Source organism: Trichosurus vulpecula, chromosome 1 (assembly GCF_011100635.1).
Source record: "Trichosurus vulpecula isolate mTriVul1 chromosome 1, mTriVul1.pri, whole genome shotgun sequence".
Taxonomy (NCBI): domain Eukaryota; kingdom Metazoa; phylum Chordata; class Mammalia; order Diprotodontia; family Phalangeridae; genus Trichosurus; species Trichosurus vulpecula.
The window spans coordinates 2,896,460-2,903,965 of NC_050573.1; the positions used below are offsets into that span (position 1 = coordinate 2,896,460).

The 7,506-nt window shown below is 41.8% G+C and overlaps 1 long non-coding RNA gene across 1 annotated transcript; it reads right to left on the minus strand.

Moving 5' to 3' along the window:
- Nucleotides 1-289: 289 nt before the first annotated feature.
- On the minus strand, nt 290-6,941 carry LOC118854555. Its single transcript, XR_005010726.1, has 3 exons — nt 6,919-6,941; nt 5,329-5,424; nt 290-354 (listed from the first exon to the last, which is right to left on the minus strand). It is a non-coding gene; the product is annotated as an uncharacterized LOC118854555 (long non-coding RNA).
- Nucleotides 6,942-7,506: the final 565 nt, after the last annotated feature.

Genomic DNA, 7,506 nt, shown 5'->3' on the forward strand with positions numbered 1-7,506 from the left:
AAACCTTTCCACATTCACAACATTTATAAGGTTTCTCTCCAGTATGTTTCCATTGATGTGCAATAAGACATCTCTTCTCTCTAAAAGCCTTTCCACATTGAGTACATTCATAAAGTTTCTCTGCAATGTGGATTCTCTGATGTGCAGTAACATATTTTTTCTTTGTAAAACCCTTTCCACATTGTTTAGAGTCATAATATTTCTCTGTAATGTGGATACTCTCAGGTGCTGTGTAGACTTCACTCCAATTGAAGTCAGAGGGACCATCACTCATGAATCTTTGCTTGTGAGTTTCTTCCACAGAAAGGGTTAGATCTGCAGCAGTTTCCTTCATTTCCAGTCTGATCTCTCCTTCTGAAAAAAAAAAGCCAACAATGAAACGAACAGACACTATACATCACACGCATATATATTTATATCCCCTTTGCTCTATAGGCAGAATAAAAACTCAGTTACTTTCTCTTTTCCTGGACAAAGAGAAACAACTTAAAAGGGCAGAAACAATCATCTGCCCTTGGCTCACATCCCAAGGATGAATTAATTTCCAAAGAGCTACATTCATTAATTTACATCGGAACCTCACAAAAACCTGTGACACAGGCAGGGCCATCATTCTCATCACATTCAACAACTCAGACCATGTACTGAGAATGGCTGAGTGACTTGACCCAAATCCCAGCAGTTGGAATGAGAATCCAAACCCTGTGAATGGGTCTGCTCTGACCCTAGTACTCAACAAATTATCTCCACTGTCAATATTTCTCTTTCACTGTTAGCACTTTCAAGACTTTCTTCATAGATACAATACCATTTGGTGCACATGAACTAAATACTAAAACTATTTCATGATCTATTCTACCAGTAACCACAACCTAATTTCCCTAGGGATCCCTTTCAATCTTACTTTTTTCTGTTGCATTATCTAAGTTCACATGCAGAAGAATACCAACGCTTTTCTGTATTTGCCTGAGGCATAAGGGATTTTGTTCTGACCCATTAATTTCTTGAGACAGCCATTACTTATTTTTGTTAAATTATCTTCAAATGCCTCTGCTCACAAAAATAAAAAACCTTCCATAAAACACAATTATAAAAAAATGCATGGCATTGCCCATGTCTGAAAATATATGTCTGATACAGGAATAGGGAGTCTATTGCCCTTTGGTACAGAAGCGGACAGCATTCTTCACTATTGGTCTTTTTGCACTTCCCCTTCAAAGGTTCAGAAAGCCCTTGAAGGATTGAGATAGTTCTCCAAAGGATTTGACCTAAAAATTTTTCAGTGGCACTTAAGTGGTAAATAATCATTCAGTTAGGTTACCAAGATATTTATCTTCTGAGACAAGAAGAATGTGTATGTTTCTACCTTAACAGCTATTCTTTTTGCAGTGATTCCAAATTATCATGATCAGGAATACACAGCTTTTGAGGATCATGCAGTGAGTACCTCAAACTCTGCTTCTGACCAAGTGCAACATATTCTTTCAGTTTCTCAACCTGACATAAAATTATTTCCAAACTTTCAGGAAGGTTGGACACTAATGTGCAAATGGTCACAGGCATGCAAAAACCATCAGTGACTATCACTGCACTGGAGTAGTTCTCTCCTTCTTCTTCTTCTACCTTGTAACCTCATCTCATCAAACCTGAAATTACCAGATCAAGATCTCACTGGGGTTTGCATTCTTGAAGCAGCTATAGGAAAAACATCACCAGGCACGCACAGTAGAGTCCATCAGGCAACCACCGTGGACCACCACAACCTTGCTACAAAAACAGACCTTAAAATGCCACGCATTGAAATGTTAAGGTTGTTTTCTAATCTGAACTTCTCCTCTGTTCATGTTACTCTTCTTCTATCTGACAGCTTCTCAAAGGACTTGGTTGGTACCATGGTTAGCCATTCGGTAGATTATCAGTGAATGTGTAGCCACTTTACCAGTGGTAGAAATAATGAAGTCACTTTTGAAGAAATCCTATCCTTCCTAAGGTTGTTTTGTACATAAACATTAACTTAAAAAAAACAACAATGACAAAGTAATATTTGCAACTGACCTTCAAGCACAGTTGTCATTTAATGAGGTACTTGTCAAGAGCCAATAGAAAAAGAAAGTTTTTAAATAGTAATTAGCCAATTCATTGTGACAAGTTAGACCTGAGTTCTAATTCCTCCTCAGAAAGTCACTAGTCCTGTGAGGCAAGGGAAGTCACAAGACCTCTGTTTGCCTGTTTTTTAAATCTGTAAAATGGGCATAATTACAGCATCTAATTCCTAGGGTTCTAATTAGGATAAAATGAGACAATATTTGTACACTGCATGACACATTGTAGTTGCTGTATGAATGCTACCTATTTTGACTGTTTCCTTCCCAATTTTTCTCTACTTCTTAAATCAATATTATCCTCATCCTTTTATTCCCTTATTTCCGTGTTGAACTGAATGTATTTCCATTCCAAAATACTCATTTTCCCTGTATCAGCATTTGTTTGTAAACTAGACTGAGCTCTCTGACATCAGAGACCGTCTTTTGCCTTCCTTTGTATCCTCATGGCTTAGAAGAGTGCCTAAAACAGAAGGCACTTAATCAATGTCTATTGATTCCCTGCCTGGGCCCGGGGCTTATAGCAGTCCCAGCCACTACCTCTATTCCCTGAATTCTGGTCTCTCCCCTAGTTGTTCAGGCCTCAGACCCATTTCTGTCTCTTTCTTGTATTCAATCACTTGTAAATAGTCACGTTCATTAGGTTCAAACCATTATGGAACTAGACAAGAACCAAGGTTGAAGATTACAGAGGCTTCTTTCTAGGCTCCTGAAGGGTCTTGTACTATAAGACACCTGTGGGTCTCACTCCCAGCTCCCTAAACTGATGTGGTGGTCACGTGCAAGGCACTGGTCAATGAGTCTTCAAGAATAGGGATAAATTTGGAAAGGGATTTGGGCTGATGATTTATGCAGAGTTTAGCCTTGGAAGACCCCTGAGTAAGGCAGCAGCCATCTCTCCTTTGCAGGTGCTGCTAAATGTACAGAGAGAAAATCATGAAACCAGGCTGCCAGATCCACTACTTAGTGGATGTACTTAGGCTATGTAATCTCAACTGGGCCCTCACTGGGGTAAGGCAATCCTTTGCCATCTCCCTGACTCCCTGTGCCACTCACCACATTAGCTCTTCCACATCTTTTTATTCATCCCCAACCCTCCATCATAGCTTGCTAGCACTCCCCTCCCAACCACCTGAAAAAACTAGACATTTATCAAGGGCTTTCTTATCCTCCACATCTCTCATAAATCAAATGTCTTCTCCTCTTTGACCGCACATCACATGGTGCAGTGGTGAGAATTGTTGTGTATATTTTAATTATTGCCTTGCTAATACACATGGAAAGATAATTCTTCTCCTTGGTAAAAAAAATCCCTTACATGTGCAAATGATCTCACTCTATCCCCTCATCTACCTCCACATATTCCTCCTCTAGTATCTTTTTATCACCAATTTTCACTCTCTCCCACACTGATGACTCTTTCCCTATTACCACAAATAAAATCATTTCTCTCTAATCCTTAGAACACTCTCACTTGACCCATGTACCGCCATGAGATGGTGGCCAATATCTTTCCTCCATTTTATAACTAAACAGCCAGAGATGGGAATTTACATTTGGTGTCTCCAACTGCTTTCCCTGGCTTTCTTTAAAACTCATTTTTGTATTTTCCTTTCTTTTTTTCTGCCTTGCCACACTGCCCAAGATACGGTCACAATTAGACACAAATATGTATATCTATGTAAAATTATTCTAGGCATATTTCTATTTGTCAGTTCTTTCTCTGTATGTGGATATCGTCTTTCTTCACTTGTCCTTTACAGTTAATTTGGGTATTTACAATAGTCAAAAAAAAGAAACTCTGCACACAACCTCTGAAATTTATTGTTCAAGTGAAACACATCTCTCAAAAATTACCAATAATCTCCAAAATGCTAAAATTCAATGTCCATTTCTTAATAATTATTCTTCTTGACTTCTCTGCAGGCTTTGATACTGTCAATCTCCCCTTTTTCTTGATACTCCCCTCTCTACAATTTAATGACATTACTCTCTCCTGGTTCTACTATCATTTCCAAAAGGAAACACATTCTCTTTCCTCCAACCCTCCCATCTTCTTCCATTCCTAATGCTATCCAAGCCATCCTCCCAATAGTCCAGGCTCAGAAATGAAATGCCATGCACTCCTCATCAACTTCCACACACTCACACTCCTGATGCCCATGTCCAATCTGTTCCAAAGCCCTGTTGATTCCACCTTTGTGACATCATTCCATAGACCACTTTCCATCTCAATAGTCAGTTTCTTGGTTCAGTTCTGACACCCCATGCCTGAGATGGTGTCAGAGCCAGCTGGTTGATCCAGCTGCCTCAATTCTCCCCTCAGTCCAGTCTAAATTTCCATCCAGTTATCAAGTTCATCTTCCTTAAGTTCTCACCTGACAATGTCATCATGTACTCAATAGCTTCTAGTGGCTCCCCAGAAAAAGTATGAAATACAAACCTCTCTCTAGGCTGTGAAAACATTTCATTACCTACCCATCACCTACTGTTCCAGTCTTCTTTCTCCCTTCCCCCTTTTCTCCTCCATATACGTTATACTCCATTTTTGGGGCATCTTTTCTGTTCCAGGGACAGGTCTTGCAATCTTCAGACTTTGTGGGATATTGTTGTCGTCCCTGATGCCTAGAATGTTCTTCCTGGCTTCCCTGAATCCCCAGCTAGAGCCCAACTCCCGCAATAAGCCTTTCCCTTAAATTCAGGGCCTTCCCTCTCTTGACTAGCTCCAATTTATCCTGTCCACAGCAGGTTTCTACATAGTTGTTGGCAAGCTCTCTGCCCCACCAGACTGTGAGCTCCAAGGGAGCTGGGGGACTTCCTTGCACTGATTTATGTGCTCGCGTGCTTTCTACAGGGTCTGGAATAGAGTAGGCACTTAGAAGCTGGTTGACTTGAAGAAAGTCTAGAAAAGAGCTCATACAGCAGAGCCTAATCCCCTTTACTACTCTCAGGAGAATCCCATGTCCCCAAATTACAAACAATGACTTATTATGGATCATAGATTGATCCCTGGAAGGCCATGGGCTCCAAATGCCTCTTATTACTGATGGAGAAACTGAGGCTCAGTGGCTCAGTGACTGACCCATGAAGCTACTGCTGAGAAATATCTGAAAAAGAATTCCAAGTCAGGCCTTCCTGCCCCCACATCTAGCACTTGCTTCACCACGAGAACAAAGAGCAGCCTCTTGTAATCCCACCTCTCATATATCTGCCTTCACTCACTCACCTGGACAGCAGCTCCTCAGGCCTTCTGGCTCCAGCATCCATGGGGCTTCCCTTTGCTCAAAGGAAGAGATCATGTCTTTTCTGGGAACTGGCAGCCCTGGGCATGGGGAGTCAGATAGGGATGAGCATGGAGAGAAACTCATCATTCAGTTCTCTTTAAGGAAAGGTTTTCAGACCCAGAGTGGCTGCATTTTGAGATTCACACTGTTATGTTCACACACATAACCCTATACTCACCCCTTAGTGCTTGTAATGAAAGTAACCCAAAACAGGATATGCCACATCATCCTTTTGTACAACCTGCTGTGAGAAAGAGCCAAACTTCTGCCCCTCTCCTGTAAAGTCCATTCTGATAGAGACTCCTAATTCCAATGCAGGCTAAAAAGGCTTATTATGCAAGACCAGACTGGAGTCCCACAACAGGGACCCAGATGAGCCAGCTTTTGCACTGTCCCCCTCTCCTGTTTCTTACTCTCTGAAACCTGTAGAAACCTTGTGTACTGCTCATCTGGGGCGTCTTTGCCTCTTCAGGTGAGAGTCTCGGGCTGGTAAAATCAATAAAACCTATTGGTCCAAATGCTATTTCTTGGCCAGTCTGTTATTTCTGGCAATCCCAGAGTCACGTAAGCAAGGACACCAGTGTGGTTCCTAGGACTTCTGAAGGAAAGTCTGATAGCATTTCCTTCCTGACCTTTGGGGAGAAGTGGAGGAGAAGATCAGGGAACCAGGGTGGAATCAGAAAAACTGGTCTTGGTGCACCTTCTTCACAGAAGACTGGACTCATTGCACACTTGCCATTCTCTAGAAATCAGAGGCAGCTGATGGTGTTATGGACAGACCCCTGGGCCTAGAGTGAGGCATGCCAGGGTCTGAATCCAGCCTCATACAGTTACTAGACGTGTGTCCCTGGACAAGTCACATAAACACCATTTGCCTCAGTTTCCTCAACTGTCAAATGGGGAGAATAATATCACCTACCTTGGAAGGTATTTGTGAGGATAAAGGGACATAATACAGTAAAGAAGGTCCTTGGCCAAAGACTTGGCAAATAGTGAGTGAGAATAAATTCTTCTTCCCTTCCCTTCCTTTCCCACCATCTGTGCTGGAATTTGAGGGCAATAGGAAAGGAAGATTAAGGACAAACTCGCTATATGAGGGACAAGTAGAAGCCATGAGCTACAAAATGATGCTGTTAAAAAGAAGAACATTCCAGATCCCAGACCCATCCCAGAGAGGACAGGCTTGTAAGGAAAAGCCTCCTGATCAGCTTTCAGAGACTTGGCAGACAGATTTCATGGCCAAGTGGGGGTTAGGCCAAATGACCCCTGACATTAGTTCCAGGTCTGAGATTCTTCCACACTAATTTGAAGCTGCCTAGAAGAGGTGAGAGACAGCTTCAGGAGCAACAAGGAAACCCTCAGGTTCCTGTCACACAATGCACAGACTTTCTATAGGAAACTCCAGACAGCAGGACAGGAGAGCAACACTTTTCTCTCTCTAATAACTGATCAGTGCTCCTAACCCTACACACCAGGGGATGAAGGTATTCCTTTGACTGCAGACTCAGCATTACCAGAGGAGGTGTCCTTACCCAGGGAGAGCAGGTTGTGGGCATTCTCCAGCACGACCCTCTTGTACAACTCCTTCCGAGCATGGTCCAAGAGGCTCCACTCCTCCTGGGTGAAGTCCACAGTCACATCCTTGAATGTCACCAACCCCTAAATCATTAAAAGTCATGGAATGTACAGCTGAAGGACACCTCAGATTTAAATAACCCAACCCTCATTAGTTTACAGAACAAAACTGAAGCACAGAGAAGGGATTTGCTGAAAGGTCAGACCCTTTATGAGAGTCAGAGCCAATTCCTAAAACCATGGTCATTAATGGCCCTAATGAATTTTGAGAATAGCATTTTCAATGATTAATTAAAATAAAGCTGAGAATTACTTTCCTCTTAAATGAATCTCCACGTGGAATCAGGGAGAAAGGTGGCGTTCTATCCGTGAGGCAGGTAGATCTATGGGGCAGCATGACAGAGGGTGATAGGAAACATCCTCGTTATAAGAACTGATTTAAGTGACATATTCCTTTTTAAAATATTATTTTTTCAATCTCATATGTGCATATTCAACTTAAACTCTACAATTTATTTCCTTTCATACTGAATGGAGTTATAGGA